The 19,108-nt window shown below is 48.7% G+C and overlaps 1 protein-coding gene across 3 annotated transcripts in view; it reads right to left on the bottom strand.

Moving 5' to 3' along the window:
* Window positions 1-10,617, bottom strand: part of LOC145339599 (guanine nucleotide-binding protein G(I)/G(S)/G(T) subunit beta-2) — a 69,759-nt gene extending 59,142 nt beyond the window's left edge. Inside the window, exons 1-2 of one of the 3 annotated variants that reach the window (XM_080184097.1) lie at window positions 10,492-10,617; window positions 7,895-7,913 (exon numbers count right to left, since the gene is read on the bottom strand). The gene's annotated coding sequence lies outside the window, so the exon portion shown is untranslated. Of the gene's footprint in view, window positions 1-7,593; window positions 7,700-7,894; window positions 7,914-10,491 lie in introns of those variants that run through there. The other 2 variants (XM_080184095.1, XM_080184098.1) reach the window with 2 other exon arrangements.
* Window positions 10,618-19,108: the final 8,491 nt, after the last annotated feature.

Genomic DNA, 19,108 nt, shown 5'->3' with positions numbered 1-19,108 from the left:
TGTTTCAGAGACATTAGCACACTGACAATCCAGAGGCCTGAATTAACGATTGAGACGTGGGCTCAAGCCCCACCACACAGCTGGGGAAAATTTAAATTCAATAAGTCGTGCAGAACTCTAGGACTGCTGGAATTAAGATGCATTTCGGCTGGCTCATTCCTCAGGACAATGCCTTGATCGGAGTCGAACTGCCAGGTTTAAATTTCAAACCAGGCTTGGCAGTGAACTGCCAGGCGCTATCGTTACGAAATCCAACCAACGCCTCTACTTTCTCAGAAGACTAAGGAAATTTGGCATGTCAGCAACGACGCTCACCAACTTTTTACAGATGCACCATAGAAAGCATTCTTTCTGGTTGTATCACAGCTTGGTATGGGCTCCTGCTCTGCCCAAGGCCGCAAGGAACTACCAACTGAATGTAGCCCAGTCCACCACGCACCCATCCACTGACTCTGTCTGCTCTTCCCGCTGCCTCAGGGAAAAGCAGTCAGCACAATTAGGGACCCCCACGCACTCCGGTCATTCTCCCTTCCACCTTCTGTTGGAAAAATAGATATGAAAGTCTGATGTCACGTACCAGCCGACTCAAGAACAGCTTCTTCCCTGCTGCCGTCAGACTTTTGAATGGACCTACCTCGCATTAAGTTGATCTTTCTCTAAACCCTCGCTATGACTGTAACACTACATTCTGCACTCTTTCCTTTCTTTCTCCCGTGTACTCTATGAACAGTATGCTTTGTTTGTGTAGCACGCAAGAAACTATACTTTTCACTGCATCTCAATACATGTGACAATAATAAATCAAATCCTTCTCCCCTATGTACTCTATGAATGTTATGTTTTGTCCGTATAGTGCGCAAGGAACAAGACTTTTCACTGTATCCCAATACGTGATAATAAATCAAATTGAAAGTAATCAGCTCCCTCCTCCTCCAAGACCGTGACCCTCATTAGCACTGAGGTCCAGGCAGTGTCTAACCCTGCTGTGACCCCTGTCTCTAACTCGGTGGCTCTCTCTCTTGTCCACGGGCATTCTGAGTCCCAAGCGCAGCTCGGACCCTGAGCTAGCCACTGATGTCCCCTGCCACCCTCCCCCCACTGCTGCTGAGGGGCAGCCGATCCTGATTCCACACCCGTCACCCTGGGGATGCTGCTGGAATGAATTATATACCCCAACAGCAGACACCTCGAGACTCTCAGCATGAGCTGCCACTGCCGCCTGGCCTTGTGGACAGCACAGTAGTCAGCACTGATGCCTCACAGCGCCAGGGACCCAGGTTCGAGTCCCGGCTTGGGTCACTGTCTGTGTGGAGTCTGCACATTCTCCCCGTGTCTGCGTGGGTTTCCTCCGCGTGCTCCGGTTTCCTCCCACAGTCCAAAGATGTACGGGTTAGATTGATTGGTCATACAAAAAGATTTCCCCTTAGTGTCCTGAGATGTGTAGGCTAGAGGGACTAGTGGGTAAAATATGTAGTGATACGGGGGGGTAGGGCCTGGGTGGGATTGTGGTCGGTGCAGACTCGATGGGCTGATGGGCCTCTTTCTGCACTGTAGGATTCTATGATCCCCATAACCCCATCTATTTACCCTGCTAATCCCCCTGACACGAAGTATCAACTTAGCACGGCCAATCCACCGAATCTGCCCAACTTTGGACACTAAGGGGCAACTTTGTATGGCCGATCCCCCCTAACCTGCGCATCTTTGGACACTAAGGGGCAATTTAGCATGACCAATCCACCTAACCCGCACATCTTTCGGACTGTGGGAGGAAACTGGAGCACCCGGAGGAAACCCATGAAAACACGGGGAGAATGTCTGCGTGAAGTTTGCACAGTGACGCAAGACGGGCATCGAACCCGGGTCCCTGACGCTGAGAAGCAGCAGTGCGCCGCCCAGAATGCAGGTTATCAAGTCTGCATGTTGTATTACATGTTGATGGCGCCTTTGAGTGTAAACTGCCCGAATGAACCATTTCCCCATCCCATTAATGTATTTGTCAAGAACACATTCTGTTTTTTGCCAATATCTAGAAATGTGTTAGTCTGAAATTAAAATGGGGTGCATAGCAAGGACATCCAAGACCGTGCCCCAGGCTCGCAGTGAGCTTCTGAACGAGTGGGGGAGGGGTGTCACTGCTATGTGCGGGATCTTGCTGTGTAAATAATTCACTGCCGCGTTTCCTACACTCCAACACCCATCACATTACTGCAGCCCCCACCCCACCAAGAAAGCATATTTGGTTCACTGTAAAGGACCTTGGGGCATCAAAGATGTGCAGGTTAGGTGTGTTGGCCATGCAAAATTGCCCCCTTGTGAGGGGGATTTGCAGCCTAAATAAGTGGGTTACAGATATCGGCCCAGGTTGGGATGGTTGTCGGAGTAGGTTCAATGGGCCAAATGTACTGTCCTGTCCCATCAGAATTCTATGATTTTCATTTCCCAAGTAATTGGGGATTATATGGTAGGTCGTGGGGTCAAAGAGCCCAGGACTGCTAATCCCCAGCTCAGGAGAACAGGGATGCAGCCGTAAGGATTCCCAGTCCCTGGAGACAGAGGGACCCTATCCACACACTAATTAGTTTTACATTGGGGGCAGCGCAGAGGCTGACGGGGCAAACCCCACTCTCCACTCCTCTTTCCCCGTTAAAGAGATTGATCGATATTCGATCAAACGCGGGATAAAGGGCTATGAGGGAAAGGCAGGGAATTGGAATTAGGATGAGATGGAGACCAGCCACGATCATATAGAACGGCCGAACTGGCTGGAAGGGGTGAATTGCTGACTCTCGCTCCTAACTGCTACGTTGACGAACCCAGCAGGCAATTCCAAGCATCCTCCAGATTCAATCTTATGTTCCCATATCTCTCGCCTGCCCACCATCTCTCTCTCCCCTTCACCTCAAACACACACGTACAAAAATCCGTCTCAAAAGCAACAACTTCCTGGCCCAACCAACAAAACAAAGGAGATAGTCATCGACTTATCGAGCCTGTTCCTATCTTCTACATTTCTGTGATCGATGGTTATTGGGGAGAAAGCCAAACTGGGCTATTGAGTTGGGCAATCGTGCCATGATCGTGATGAAGGTTCCTCGGCATCCTCCTATGTTCTACGTTTCTACAACTCCAGGAAGTATAATGTAGGGGATGCTGCTGTCTACATCAACAGGGACAAAGCAGGAATGGTCGAGAACTTCAAATTCATAGGTGTCCAGGTCACCCACAACCTGTCCTGGTCCCCCCTATGCCGACACTATAGTTAAGAAGTCCTGCCAACGCCTCTACTTTCTCAGAAGACTAAGGAAATTTGGCATGTCAGCTACAACTCTCACCAACTTTTACAGATGCACCATAAAAAGCATTCTTTCTAGTTGTATCACAGCTTGGTATGGGCTCCTGCTCTGCCCAAGAACGCAAGGAATTACAAAAGGTCATGAATGTAGCCCAATCCATCACTCAAACAAGCCTCCCATCCATTGACTCTGTCTACACTTCCCACTGCCTCGGGGAAAAGCAGCCAGCATAATCAAGGACCCCCACACACCCCGGACATTCTCTCTTCCAGCTTCTTCCATCGGGAAAAAGATACAAAAGTCTGAGGTCACGTGCCAACCGACTCAAGAACAACTTCTTCCCTGCTGCTGTCAGACTTTTGAATGGACCTACCTCGCATTAAGCTGATCTTTCCTGTCGCCCTAGCTATGACTGTAACACTACATTCTGCACTCTTTCCTTTCCTTCTCTACAAACAGTATGCTTTGTCTGTATAGTGCGTAAAAAACAATACTTTTCACTGTAATCCAATACATGTGACAATAAAAAATCCAATCAAACTTCAGTCAAATACAGCAACTGAGGCCTGAGAACCCTTACCCCACGGCACAGGAGACAGCAAGGGGCACCTCGTGACCCACCATCACCACTAGATGATGGTCAACAAAATGGTTCAATGCAAGGGTGATGGATTATCTAAGTGTGGAGGTCTTTCTACAACACTACAGCTTAGTGAGACTGCAACTGGAATACTGCGTGCAGTTTTGGTCACATTATCCAAGGAATGACACACTCACTTTGGAGACAAGCCAGTGAAGGTTTACCTGGCTGGTCTGATTTGATTTATTACTGTCACATCTATTAGCACACAGTGAAAAGTATTGTTCCTTGCGCACCGTGTAGACAAAACATACCGTGCACAGAGAAGGAGAGGGTGCAGAATGTAGTGTTCCAGTCATAGCTAGGGTGTGGAGAAAGATCAACTTAATGCAAGGTAGGTCCATTCTTCCCTGATAGCAGCAGGGAAGAAGCTGTTCTTGAGTTGGTTGGTATGTGACCTCAGGCTTTTTCCCGGCTGAAGAATGTGGGAGAGAACATCCGCCATGTAGGATCCTTGGTTATGCTGGCTGCTTTTCCCGAGGCAGCAGGAAGTGTAGACAGAGTCAATGGATGGGAGGCTGGTTTGTGAGATGGACTGGGCTTCGTTCCCAACCTTTCGCAGTTCCTTGCGGTCTTGGTCAGAGCAGGAGCCCGTACCAACCTGTGATACAACTGGAAAGGACGCTTTCTATGGTGCATCTGTAGAAGTTGGTGAGAGTCATAGATGACATGCCAAATTTCCAGGCACCAAGAGGCATGTCTTATGGAGAAAGGTTGATTAAGTTAGGCGGACTGGCCCCGCTAAATTGACTCTCCTGTCAGGGGGACTAGCAGGGTAAATATGTGGGGTTACGGGAATAGAGCCTGGATGGAATTATGGTCGGTACAGACCCCATGGACTGAATGGCCTCCTACTGCACCGGTAGGGATCCCACGACTCTAACTTGGTCTTGAACTCACTGGAGTTCAGAAGAATGGACGGCAATCTTATTGAGATGAGAGATTCTAAGGGGGTTTGATAGGTAGACACAGAGGCTATTCCCCCCTCCTGGGAGATTTAGGAATGCCCAGGTTAAGACGACGGGGGGGGGGAGGGGGGGGGTGGTGGTGGTGGTGGTGGTGGTGGTGTCTCTCTCTCTCTCTCAGATGGTCATTCGTGTGTGAAACACACTCCCCCGACAGCAGTGCGGGTTGAGTCATCGAATATCTTCCAAGGTGGAGTTGTATTTGATTGACACGGGTGGGGCGGAAAGGGGGTTCAAGGGTTAAGGGAGGCACGGACATCGAGACACGACAGCGGAATAAGACCACCATCGTAGGGCTGTCGGAGCTGGAGAAGGTCTTTCCAGCCCATTCTATAAGATCACGGAAAATCCTCACGGGGCCCCAAGCACCATCCTACTGGTTTGATGGGCCGAAGAGCTAACTCCTGCTTCTTCTGATCTTAATGAGATGAGGCTTCAGGTGGAGCAGACTCTCACCGGCACAGTCCGGTTGGGCCCAACTGGCCTGTTTCCGTGCCGCGAAGCAGCGACGGATTGAGTCCAAAGCCCAGGGCAGGGTTTGCACTCCAAGGTTTCACATTGGTGCCAATGGCCGATTCCACCTCGCACTGATGCCGAGCAATGGAAAGCTGCAATGGGTCCGCGAATGAAGGAGTGAGGTGCGACTCCACCTCGCAGAGTGTCTCAGCCATATTCAGCCGGGACTTGCATCACAACGGCGCGACTAGTGCCAATGGAAGCCACGCTCAGCCAATCTTCCCACCGGGAGACGCACCTGTGTTACAGCACCAGGGCCCCACTGGGAGACACATCAAGAGGGCAAAGGATGGTCAGGACTCAGTAAAAGATCTAAAAATCCCTCACAACATAGAGCCAGCACTCAGTCCTGTGTTCAAATAAATGCAAAAGCTTCCCCACCCCTGCCCCAACCAGTCACAGCAGAAGCAGAAAAATCAGGGTCCAACTAGCACAAGAAAAGTCTCAGCCCTCTCTCCAATTCCCAGTATGGCCGGCACCTCTCCTCTCCCCACCCCCCTCTCATCTCTGCAGCCTCCTCCAGCTCAATAACCCTCCCAGAGCTTCAAGACTGTCCCCGCAGGGCAGACAAGTGATTAGCACTGCAGCCTCACAGCGCCAGGGACCCAGGTTCGATTCTCGACTTGGGTCACTGTCCGTGTGGAGTCCGCACGCTCTCCCCACCCCTCTCCCCGTTTTTGCGTGGGTTTCCTCCCGGCGCTCCAGTTTCCGCCCACAATCTGAAAGATGTGCGGGTTAGGCGGATTGGCCGTGCTAAATTACCCCTTAGCGTCAGAGGGATTAGCCGGGTAAATACGTGGGGTCACGGGAACAGGGTGGATTCTGTAAATTCCACCAGGCAAGGTCACTGAGTGTCTTTAAGACAGAGATAGATAGGTTCTTGATTCATAAGGGGATCAGGGTTTATGGAGAAAAGGGCAGGAGAATGGGGGATGAGAAAAATATCAGCCGAGATTGAATGGCGGAGCAGGCTCGATGGGCCGAGTGGCCTAATTCTGCTCCTTTGGTCTTATCCCCCCACCCCGATCTCCATCCTCTCCGATAATGCCTCCAGCTTCCTGCTGGACTCCAAAGCTTCTGGGATTTCCCTCCCTCTCCTTTTAAAGGCGACCCCTTTGGAACGTGTTTCTGGTACCCTATGTGGCTCACTGTCAAACGCGATATGATAACGGCCCTGTGAAGTGCCTGGCAGGGGGGGTGTTTGGTCCAACACAGGCACTATATAAACACGACCTGCCATTGTCCCTTGCGGTGGGGTTTGCCAGGGTCAGGGCAGACAGTGACAGGGCACCTCCACACAGGCAGTGGCTGGGTTAAGCTTGTCAAGGCATCACAATGAGGAAGAGGAGGTTACGAAGCGATGCAAACAGAGTGCCGCCCAGGCTGAAAGTGAAACACAACCCGGAATGGAGTACATTTTGGAAAATGAGGAAGGTAGACCAAAACGTTTTTAAAAAAAAACACACTCAGAAAACAGCAGTCTCTACGAGACGATAGGGAGGAGGGGAGGGGTGGGCTGAGTGGCTCCAACTGTTTGGTATCGCGCGTGCCCACCTCCCCGCCTCAACTGAAAGCTGGCGTAAAGAAGAAATCAGAAAAAAAAAACCCTCGTCTCACGCCATTGTTTTAAAAACACAAGGGGTGGGGAAATCAAACACATCCATCGAATCCCTACAGAGTCTGCACCGACTCTCTGACAGAGCATCCCACACAGGCCCCATCCCTGTAACCCCACAATATTCATCCTGCTAACCCCCCACCCCTAACCTGCACATCCTCGGACACTGAGGGGCAATTTAGCACGGCCAATCCACCTAACCTGCAAGTCTTTGGACGCCAAGGGGCAATTTAATGGAGTAAATCCGCCTAACCTACACATCTTTGGGGTGAGGGAGGAAACTCACACAGACACGGGGTGGGGGGGGGGGGGGGAGAGAGAGAGAGAGAGAGAGAGAGAGAGAGAGAGAGAGAGAGAGAGAGAGAGAGAACGTGCAAACACTACACAGACCAAGGCCGGAATCGAAGCCGGGTTCCCTTGTCTGCTGCGAGGCAGCGGTGCCAACCACTGTGTGCCCCTCCACCGTACACGCAACACCCAACTACCGAACCCTTTGAGAATCTCTCAGCCGAGGCGACAAGACAGCCCAGTGACGAGAAGAGAAAAGAAATCACTCACAGCACCGGAGCCCAGGCTCAGACAAACGAACGTGAAACAAAAAGAAAAATCCAACGGGCTCAGCAGGATCTGAAAGCTCCAGCTCAAACTGCACAGGAAAATTATGCATCGGGGTGGGGAGGGAGGCGGGGGGGGGGGGGGGAGAACAGGAAAAGAGTCGCCCAAATGAAGGGGGTTGGGGGGGGTGGTGGAGAGAGGGTGAGCTGGAAACCAAAAGCCCACAGACAAAATCAGACATTAGATCAAGTAAATGTTCAAATGCTCCCCAAGTGGGCTAAAAATATGCAAAATATTTTCTCACCATAAACAATTCCTTTTTGCTTTTGGGGGGGGAGAAAAAAAAACCGAGAGGAAATTACACAAAGGACCGGAAACCATTAACCCTGTACTGGCGATCACACTCACTGGGTGAAATCACACCACTCGAATAAAAGATTCTCAGACAAGGGCAGGGACTACCGACCTACCTACCTACCCCTCGGTTCAGGGACACACACACACTGATGGACATACACCAGGGAAAGAGATAAACCCAGCTCAAAAGCATCAAGCGTCCCCAGAAAGGCAAGAAGAAAAGCATTTAACTGAAAAAAATACATTACAGACACACATAATCGTTGGTAAGCAGACAGAAGTGCTTAGAGAAATGATGGGGGCAGAGAGAGAGGGAGAGAGAGAGAAAGAGAGAGAGAGAGAGAGGGCGAGGAAATTATTTGGCAGGGAAGAGAGGGAGGGGGGAGGGTAAAGGGATGGGGGCACATTATTCACAAGCACAGACGGAAAAGCAGCCTGGAAGGAAATTGCAAGCTCTTATTTGACAGAAAAGGGGGATTAAAAAAAGGGAGGAGTACAAAAGGGGGATAAAACAGGATACATGCTAATTCACGAAAATGGATAAAAGGACAAGAAATATAGGAATTTAAAAGGAGGAGGAGATGCAGGGGCAGAAAATAATAAAAGCATATTATTTAAATAAAACACACACACAAACCTGAAAGCCAACTGCCCCCCCCACCCCCCACACCCCCAACCCTCACACTCAAGCAAGGCCTCAAAAGGAAGGAAAGGGGAGGTGCAGAATGGATGGTTTTAAAAAGGATAAATTCTGAAATATAAGCATCAATTTTTCTCTGATTCCTGGAGGAGGGAAGGGGGAGGAAATAAAGCAATTTGACACAGGGGGGTCAGAAACAACTGAGTTTAAAGAAAGGCAAGAAATAAAATTGGAGAGGGGAATTTAAAAAGGGTGTGTGGGGTTGGGTTGGGGGGGGGGAATGAAAGGGTCTCATTCAATCTGTGCAAAAAAGATTGTGGAAATGTTGACTTGCATTCAGGTCAATAAGAAAAGAAAATTGTGCAAACTGAAAGGCAATTTTGGAGTGAAAAGAAAATGCAAGACATCAAAATTGTGAGAGATGGGAATTTAAAAATAAGGGTGTGTGCGGTAAAGAAAAAAACAAAATGAAAGATAACTTTAGGTCAAAATAAAATGCAAGACACCAAAATTGAGAGAGAGAGGGGATTTAAAAGGGTGTGTGTGTGGTGGAAGGGTAGGAAAGGGAAAAAATGGAAATCTTGAGTTGCGGTCAGGGCTTTCAGGCAGCACAGTGGTTAGCACCGCTGCTCCACAGCTCCAGGGACCCGGGTTCGATTCCCAGCTTGGGTCACCGTCTGTACGAAGCCTGCGTGGGTTTCCTCCGGGTGCTCCGGTTTCTTCCCACAGTCCAGAAGATGTGCAGGTTAGATTGATTGGCCATACTAAAATTGCCCTCTTAGTGTCCTGAGATGCATAGGTTAGAAAGATCACTTCTGTATAGAGATAAGGGGTTAGGGCCTAGATGCAGTCTCGATGGGCCCAATGGCCTCTTTCTGCCTTGTGGGGATTCTATGGAATGAAAGGCAACTTTGGGTTAAAATAAAATGCAAGACATAAAAATTGAGAGAGAAGGGATTTTTTTAAAAAGGGTTGTTGGGGGGTGATTGAATTAGACCCTTTCCTACTCAATCTGTGCAAAACAGAAAATGGAAATCTTGAGTTGCATTCAGGTCAATAAAAAAAACCTAAAATTGCACAAAATAAAAGGCAATTTTGAGTTAAAAGAAACTTGCAAGACCGTGAAAATTGAGAGAGAAGGGATTTTTTTTAAAAAAAGGGTGTGCGGCTGGTAGGGGGGGTGAGTAAAGGGTCTCACTCAATCTGTGCAAACAGAAAATGGAAATATTGAGGGCAATAAAAACTAAAATTGTGCAAAATAAAAGACAATTTTGAGTTAAAAGAGATTTGCAAGACAATTGAGAGAGAGAGAGAGAGGAGAGATTTTTTTTTAAAAAGGGTGTGGGTCTCATTCAATCTGTGCAAAACAGAAAATGGGAACCTTGAGTTGCATTCAGGCCAATAAAACAAACCTAAAATTGTGCAAAATAAAAGACAATCTTGAGTTAATCGAAATTTGCAAGGCCATGAAAATTGACAGAGAGAGAGAGAGAAGGGAATTTTTTTTTTTAAAAAGGGTGTGTGGCTGTGGGGGTAGGAAAAGATCTCATTCAGTAGAGAATGTGTTGAGTTGCATCCAGGTCAAGAAGGGAGAGAAAAAAAAGCAAGATTAGATGAAAAATGGTCAAAATTTTGGTGTTTTGTTTTTTTGTGGATCAAATTAAAGCAGTTTTTTGTTTCAGAGAGCCCACATAAAGATGTGCTTCTTTGCATTTTGCGTGAGGGAGAGAGAGGTTTGAGGTTTAAAAATGAAGAGTTTGGTGATGGTTTAACCAACTGGTGACCAAGTTGATGTCCTTTTTTTTTGTCCCCCCCCCCCCCCCCAACCGTGCCCTAATTTTAGTCTCAATTTTTCAACCCCACGAAAAATAACCGCATCCCTCGATTTATTTGCTTCTACTCACCTTTCGACGGGAAAATGAGGGTAAAGTCATAAAAATGTTGTCGTTGGTGGTGTTTTTTTTAAAACATATAAAAAAATCTCCCCACTCTTGGCTCCCGCTGCCGACTGAGGAGATCCTCTCCCTCCGCCCGCCACTCGGCTTCTGTTGACGTCCGCCCGCTGCTCGAGGGCGGCCACCAGAGCGGGGTGGGGGCGGGGGGGGGGGGGAGAGACGGGGAAACCAACTCCGGGGTTCGCTTATGGTCGCCCCGCCCGCCCTCCCCAACGGGTGCGGACTCCACCACCTGCCGCCTGGCGCCCACTCACAGGGGTGCGCGGGTGGCCGATCGAAGTTCCTACTTCTTCAACACCTCCCCCCCCCCCCCCGGCCCGATCATTTCGCTCTCTGGCTCCGCCAGTCAGGGGAGGGGGGGGGAGGGGACACGGCTCCCCCCACCCCCCCCCCCCCCCATCTCCCCAGCCCAGATCAGCTGTCAATCAAAGAGGGCTGGCTCACACCAACTGGGTTTTTTTTTGCTTGCTTGCAAACTATTCATTGCACAGACTCTATCCTCTACCTAATTTTTTTTGGCTGGCCTTCCTTTTTTGGTAATAAGTGCTGTATACCAAAGCATTGTAATAATAATAAATCAAATCCGTCTCCCCTATGTACTCTATGAACGGTATGCTTTGTCTGTATAGCGTGCAAGAAACAATACTTTTCACTGTATCCCAATACATGTGACAATAATAAATCAAATCCTTCTCCCTATGTACTCTATGAACAGTATGTTTTGTCTGAGGAGTGCAGAAGAAGCAATACTTTTCACTGTATCCCAATACATGTGACAATAATAAATCAAATCCTTCTCCCTATGTACTCTATGAACAGTATGTTTTGTCTGAGGAGTGCAGAAGAAGCAATACTTTTCACTGTATCCCAATACATGTGACAATAATCAATCAAATCCTTCTCCCCTATGTACTCTATGAACAGTATGCTTTGTCTGTATAGCACGCAAGAAACAATACTTTTCACTGTAGCCCAATACATGTGACAATAATAAATCAAATCAAATCCTTCTCTCCTATGTACTCTACGAATGGTACACTTTGTATAGCGCGTATCTTTGTATTTGTGTTTTTGGTTCATTCATTTACGGGATGTGGGGTGTCACCAGCTAAGACCAGCATTTACTGCCCATCTCTAACTGCCCCTTGGGAAGATGGTGCTGACTGAGTCGCTGCAGTCCACGTGGAAATGGGGCAGGTTTGCCAGTGAAATTCCGGCCTCTGTCTCTGAAGTCTGGAGATCGAGAGCTGCCAGTGACTCGTTCTCTGATGTTCTACTGTTGTAGCATGTATGTTTCTCTGGAAATTACTGTCCAGAGGTGTTAAAAGGCTGGAAATCCAGCATTACATGAGCAAATCTGCAAACTGGTTCAGAAGAAGGGGTTTATGTCTATGGAATGCTGCTTGCAATGGAACAATAGAGATAGCTAGCTGTCAAGGCTCAGAACTCGACATGTTTAACAATTCAATTCGATAAAAGTTAGGCTAATTCTTTTTTATTACATTCTAACCGCGTTCTGAAATAATGTTTGTTTTGATAAATACTTCCTGGTTGGGTCACGGAATTCATACCTGGAATTAAACACCTTATGCTCACCCAACTGCAAAAGTCAAAAGGGAGGGTGATGGCCGAGTGGTATTATGACTAGACTCTTAATCCAGAAACTCAGCTAATGTTCTGGGGGACCTGGGTTCGAATCCCACCACGGCAGACGGTGGAATTTGAATTCAATTAAAAAGAATCTGGAATTAAGAATCCACTGATGACCCATTGTCGGAAAAACCCATCTGGTTTCTTTAGGGAAGGAATTCTGCCATCCTTACCCAGGGGTGGAGGGGCACGGGTTCAAGCGCCACCATGGTGTGGGAATTTAAATTTGATTCATAAAATTTGACTTGTCTCAGTAGTGGTGACCATGACAACTACCATGGATTCTCGTAAAAACCCATCTGGTTCACCAATGTCCTCTTTCCTGAAGGAAATCTGCCGTCCTTACCCTGGTCTGGCCTACATGTGACTCCAGAGCCACAGCCAATGTGGTTGACTCTCAACTGCCCCTCCAAGGGGCAACTAGGGATGGGCAATAAATGCTGGCCCAGCCCAGCAAGGCCCATGAATGAATGAAAGAAAATGTCTGTAAACTTTCTGTGGCAATGGAATTAAGCCCTGTTGTCCCGCACTTGGGAGAAGACGAGGGAAGGGTTATCAGAGTATGTAAACCAGTTCACTCCGAGTCACTGGGCGACTCTGGGTGTATCCGCGACTTTGCTTCACAATAAACTTGGTGTTAAGTCACACGCTGGTTCCGGACTCCTTCTTCCTCAATGTAGAATTATTGAAATTAACTGAAGGAGAGGCAAAACAAAACAAGGCTAAATACAGGGTGGGTAAAGCAACTTGAGCAAGTAATCGAGGGGGGGGGGGGGTGGCACAGTGGTTAGCACTGCTGCTTCACAGTGCCAGAGTCCCTGGTTCGATTTCTGGCTCGGGGCACTGCCTGTGCGGAGTCTGCACATTCTCCCCTTATCTGCGTGGATTTCCTCCGGATGCTCCGGCTTCTTCCCATAGCCCAGAGGTGAATAAGTTAGGGGGATTGGCCATGCCAAATTGCCCTTAGTGTCCAAAGATGTGCGGGCTAATTGGATTGGCCGTGCTAAATTGCCCCTTAGTGTCCAACGATGAGCAGGTTAGGTGGATTGGCCATACTAAATTGCCCCTTAGTGTCCAACGATGTGCAGGTTAGGTGGATTGGCCATGCTAAATTGCCTCTTAGTGTCCAATGATGTGCAGGTTAGGTGGATTGGCCATGCTAAATTGCCTCTTAGTGTCCAAAGATGTGCAGGTTAGGTGGATTGGCCATGCTAAATTGTCCCTTAGTGTCCAACGGTGTGCAGGTTAGGTGGATTGGCCATGTTAAATTGCCCCTTAGTTTCCAAAGATGTGCGGGTTAGGTGGATTGGCCATGCTAAGTTGCCCCTTAGTGTCCAAAGATATGCAGTTAGCAGGATTGGCCATGCTAAATGGCCCCTTAGTGTCCAAAGATATGCAGGTTAGATGGATTGTCTATGCTAAATTTCCTCTTAGTGTCCAAAGATGTGCAGGTTAAGTGGATTGGCCATGTTAAATTGTCCCTTAGTGTCCAAAGATGTGTGGTTAGAAGGGTTGGCCATGCTAAATTACCCCTTAGTGTCCAAAGATGTGTGGTTAGAAGGGTTGGCCATGATAAATTGCCAAATGTCAGAGGAATTAGCAGGGTAAATATGTGCGGAAATGGGAAAGCCAAGAGCTTAAGTAAATAAATAACTTAAATAAACCACAAGACTTGTGAGGAAACGAGACCAACGTCTTTTCAAGCCTCTCTTACACGTCTTGCACTGAAATTTAAGTGTGTTACAAATGCCTTGTGGCAGCAGCTGGTGAGAAGCCATGTGCGTGAACAAGCTGACATTCTCAGAGATGGTTCAGGAGACGAACACTTTGACCAGAAACAAAACCTCTTCTCTGCGTACAGTTCCTTTTCCCTCACTGGTGGCATGGATGGGATCAGGAGGAGACCATTCAGCCCACTTGTCATAGATAATCCTAGCATCCCACAGTACAGAAAGAAGCCATTCGTCTGCATCGACCACAATCCCACCCAGGTCCTAGCCCCATGGACACTAAGGGACAATTTAGCATGGCCAATCCACCTAACCTGCACATCTTTTGACATTCAGGGGTAATTTAGCATGGCCAATCCACTAACCTGTGTGTTTTGGACACTAAGGGATAATTTAGCATGGCTAATCCCCCTACCCTGCACATCTTTGGACACTAAGGGGCAATTTAGATTGGTCAACCCACCTAACCTGTACATCTTTGGACAGTAAGGGGCAATTTAGCGTGGCCAAGCCACCAAAACTACACATCATTGGAGTGTGGGAGGAAACCTGAGCACCCAGAAGAAACCCATGAAGACACAGGGGGAATGTGCAGACTCCGCACAGACAGTGACCCACGCCGGGAATCGAACCTGGCTCCCTGGTGCCGTGAACCACTTGTGCCAGCGTGCCTTCTCCCACTCGGCGCCTGAACGGTTGACCTCAGTGCTGGGCAGCCTGCGGAGGTCCACATGGGTTCCGAGTCCGGCCTCCACCAGACATTTTGTTGACCGTTGCCCCCGTGCAGTGCTTCTGCATTCCGCTGATTCCCGTCCGTGTAGCTTATCTTTTCAAGCCAGTCTGGCTGAAGCGATTCAGACGTAAAACAAGGACAAGTGAAGGGAGTGGCACGAGGATTGATCACAACATTGACCGTGAGAGTCTGTGCTGTGTCCAAAGCATCAATATTTCTTTTGTTTTTACCACTGGAAGTTGATGACACTTCCATTAATAATAGAACATAGAACATAGAAAAACTACAGCACAAACAGGCCCTTCGGCCCACAAGTTGGGCCGATCATATCCCAACCTACTAGGCTTATCTGTAACCCTCAATCCTATTAAGTCTTATGTACTCATCCAGAAGTCTCTTAAAAGACTCTATCGAATTTGCCTCCGTCACCACCGACGGCAGCCGATTCCACGCACCCACCACCCTCTGAATGAAAAGTTTACCCCCCTGTACCTACTCTCCAGCACCTTAAACCTGTGTCCTCTCATAGCAACCATTCCAGCACTGATAGAACATAGAATAATTATAAACCATTTCGCATTTTCTCTCACTGGTTATGAAATATTCAGTGTGCATTAAATGTATTGAACCTTATCCATGGGGGTCACGGTGAATGAACGGGACCCCGTTCCAACCTCGCGGCCTGTTGAGGTGAAGGGGGGTCTCGCACGCGGCCTACCCATCAGCCTCGGTTGTTCATCGCTTCACTACTTCTGCTCTATCCTCCTATCTGACCTCCACGTTCCTTACTGAGCGACCACTGGTTTCCAAGGTGGAGAATTCATAACATGAGAACATAAGAACTAGGAGCAGGAGTAGGCCCCTCGATCCTGCTCCACCATTCAATAAGATCATGGCTGATCTTTTTGTGGACTCAGCTCCACTTACCCGCCCGCTCACCATAACCCTTAATTCCTTTACTGTCCAAAAATCTATCTATCCTTGCCTGAAAAACATTCAACGAGGTAGCCTCACTGGGTAGGGAAGTCCACAGATTCACAACCCTTTGGGTGAAGAAGTTCCTCCTCAACTCAGTCCTAAATCTGCTCCCCCTTATTTTGAGGCCGTGCCCCCTAGTTCTAGTTTCACCTGCCAGTGGAAACAGCTTCTCTCTTATCTATTCCCTTTGTAACCTTACTTGTTTCTATAAGATCTCCCCTCACTCTTCTGAATTCCAATGGGTATCGCCCCGGTCTACTCAGTCTCTCCTCATAAGGCCAACCCTCTCAACTTTAACATACAAAATAGGTGCAGGAGTAGGCCATTTGGCCCATCCAGCCTGCACCACTCCTCAATGTGATCATGGCTGGTCACGCTCTTTCAGTATCCTTCTCCCCCTTTCCCTCCCTACTCCCTTGTTCCCTTTAGCCACAAGCGACACGTCTAGCTCCCTCTTGACCATACCTAACGCACTGGCCCCTAACAGTGTTCTATGGGAGTGAATTCCACAGGTTCAAACTCCCTGAGTGTGGAAATTCTTCCTCATCTTAATCTTGAATGGCTTACCCCCTTATTCTTAGACTGTGACCCCACCCCTAGTTCTGCACTTCCCCAAACAGGAACATCCTTCCTGCACCAGCCTGTCCAGTCCCATCAGGATTTTACATGTTTCTATGAGATTCTCTCTCATTCTGCTAAATTCCAGTGAGTACCAGCCCAATCGATCCAATCTCTCGCCATATGTCAGTCCTGTCAATCCGGGAATCAGTCCGGTGGACCTGTGCTCAACTCCCTCAATAGCAAGAATGTCCTTCCTCAGGCTCAGAGACCAAAACTGCGCACAATACTCAAGGTTTTATGGTTTGACTTGTTATTGTCACATGTATTGGGACACAGTGAAAAGTATTGTTTCTTGCACGCTATACAGACAAAGCACACCATTCATAGAGTACATAGGGGAGAAGGATTTAATTTATTACTGTCACATGTATTGGGATACAGTGAAAAGTATTGTTTCTTGTGTGCTATACAGACAAAGCACACCATTCATAGAGTACATAGGGGATAAGGATTTGATTTATTATTGTCACATGTATTGGGATACAGTGAAAAGTATTGTTTCTTGTGTGCTATACAGACAAAGCATACCATTCATAGAGTACATAGGGGAGAAGGATTTAATTTATTATTGTCACATGTATTGGGATACAGTGAAAAGTATTGTTTCTTGTGTGCTATACAGACAAAGCATACCATTCATAGAGTACATAGGGGAGAAGGATTTAATTTATTATTGTCACATGTATTGGAATACAGTGAAAAGTATTGTTTCTTGCGCGCTATACAGACAAAGCATACCGTTCATAGAGCACACAGGGGAGAAGGATTTGATTTGATTTATTATTGTCACATGTATTGGGATACAGTGAAAAGTATTGTTTCTTGTGTGCTACATAGACAGAGCATACCATTCACAGAGAAAGAAAGAAGACTGTAGAATGTAGTGTTACAGTCATAGCGAGGGTGTAGAGAAAGATCAACTTAATGCGAGGTAGGTCCATTCAAAAGTCTGACAGCAGCAGGGAAGAAGCTGTTCTTGAGCCGGTCGGTACGTGACCTCAGACTTTTGTATCTTTTTCCTGATGGAAGAAGGTGGAAGAGAGAATATCCGGGGTGCGTGGGGTCCTTAATTATACTGGCTGCTTTTCCCGAGGCAGCGGGAAGTGTAGACAGAGTCAATGGGTGGGAGGCTGGTTTGTGTGATGGATTGGGCTACGTTCACTTTACTGTATCCCAATACGTGCGGCAATAATAAATCAAATCAATTAAACTCCATCTGCCATTTCTGTGCCGAAGTCTCCAATCTATCTATATCCTGTCGTATCCTCTGGCAATCCCCGGCACTGTCAGCAACTCTGCCGACCTTCCTGTCATCTGCAAACGTACTAATCAGACCACTTGCATTTTCCTCCAGATCAGTTACCTCTGCCACAAACAGCAGAGGTTCCAGCACTGATCCCCAAAATCCCCCCAACAACCTAACACAGTGCAGCACCAAGGGAGTGCTGCACTAACAGAGGTGCCATGTTTTGGATAAGACATCAAATTAAGTCTTCCCCCCTTCCCCGCACCCCCCGACTCTACCCCTCCTCTCTTCCCCACCCACTCAAGCAAAACGGGAAAGATCGCTTGGGCGGCACGGTAGCACAGTGGGTTAGCACTGCTGCTTCACAGCTCCAGGGTCCTGGGTTCGATTCCCGGCTCGGGTCACTGTCTGTGTGGAGTTTGCACATTCTCCTCGTGTCTGCGTGGGTTTCCTCCCACAGTCCAAAGATGTGCGGGTGAGGTTGATTGGCCATGCTAAGAAATTGCCCCTTAGTGTCCAGGGATGTGTAGGGTAGAGGGATTAGTGGGGTATAATATTGGGGTAGGGCCTGGGTGGGATTGTGTTCGGTGCAGACTCGATGGGCCGAAGGGCCTCTTTCATGATCTATGATCCCAAAGCCTCTACTGGTAGACCTGAAAGTCAGCTGCACTCTTAGAATCATAGACATTGAGAATCATAGAACCCTACAGTGCAGAAAGAGGCCCTTCGGCCCATCGAGTCTGCACCGAACACAATCCCACCCAGGCCCTACCCCCATATTCTACCCACTAATCCCTCTACCCTACACATCCCTGGACACTAAGGGGCAATTTCTTAGCATGGCCAATCAACCTCACCCGCACATCTTTGGACTGTGGGAGGAAACCCACGCAGACACGAGGAGAATGTGCAAACTCCACACAGACAGTGACCCAAGGCCGGGAATCGAACCCAGGACCCTGGAGCTGTGAAGCAGCAGTGCTAACCCACTGTGCTACCGTGCCGCCCTTCAAACCAACATTTTCCGGCGATCCCGGGGACCTCTGGGGCCTGTAAGGCCGCCTCCCCTGGATTTGACGCAGGGAAGGCGACAGCCAATTGGCGCACAGCGAGCTCCCGCACGACACGCCACACCGGATAGTCCTCGATGACCCAGGCTGGTTGAGGGGTTAACTGGGGGGAGGCCGTTCCTTTCCTTCCAACGGCGTCCATGGGGTCTCAGCCTGAGGTGGTTCACATCTCACTCTGATAGTGTGGCACTCCCTCAGGACTGACACCGGGAGTTTTGACCTGGATAAGGCCCAAGACGTGGACCCTGCAGCAGCCTGACTCAAAGATGAGAGGGAGAGTGCTGCCCCTCCCCACCCACCCACCCACCTCACAACTCCCCCCCACCACTGCTCCCATCCCTCAACCCACCCCATCCCCTCCCAACCCACACCCCCATCCCTCCCAACGCCAACCCCCACCCCACCCCATCCCCTCCCAACCCACACCCCCATCCCTCCCAACGCCAACCCCCACCCCACCCCATCCCCTCCCAACCCACACCCCCATCCCTCCCAACGCCAACCCCCACCCCACCCCATCCCCTCCCAACCCACACCC

The sequence above is a fragment of the Carcharhinus amblyrhynchos genome, unplaced genomic scaffold (genome assembly GCF_965287045.1).
Source record: "Carcharhinus amblyrhynchos unplaced genomic scaffold, sCarAmb.v2.hapA scaffold_562, whole genome shotgun sequence".
Taxonomy (NCBI): domain Eukaryota; kingdom Metazoa; phylum Chordata; class Chondrichthyes; order Carcharhiniformes; family Carcharhinidae; genus Carcharhinus; species Carcharhinus amblyrhynchos.
Note: the sequence above shows the minus strand (reverse complement) of the source record. Positions and strands in the feature narration are given on the sequence as shown.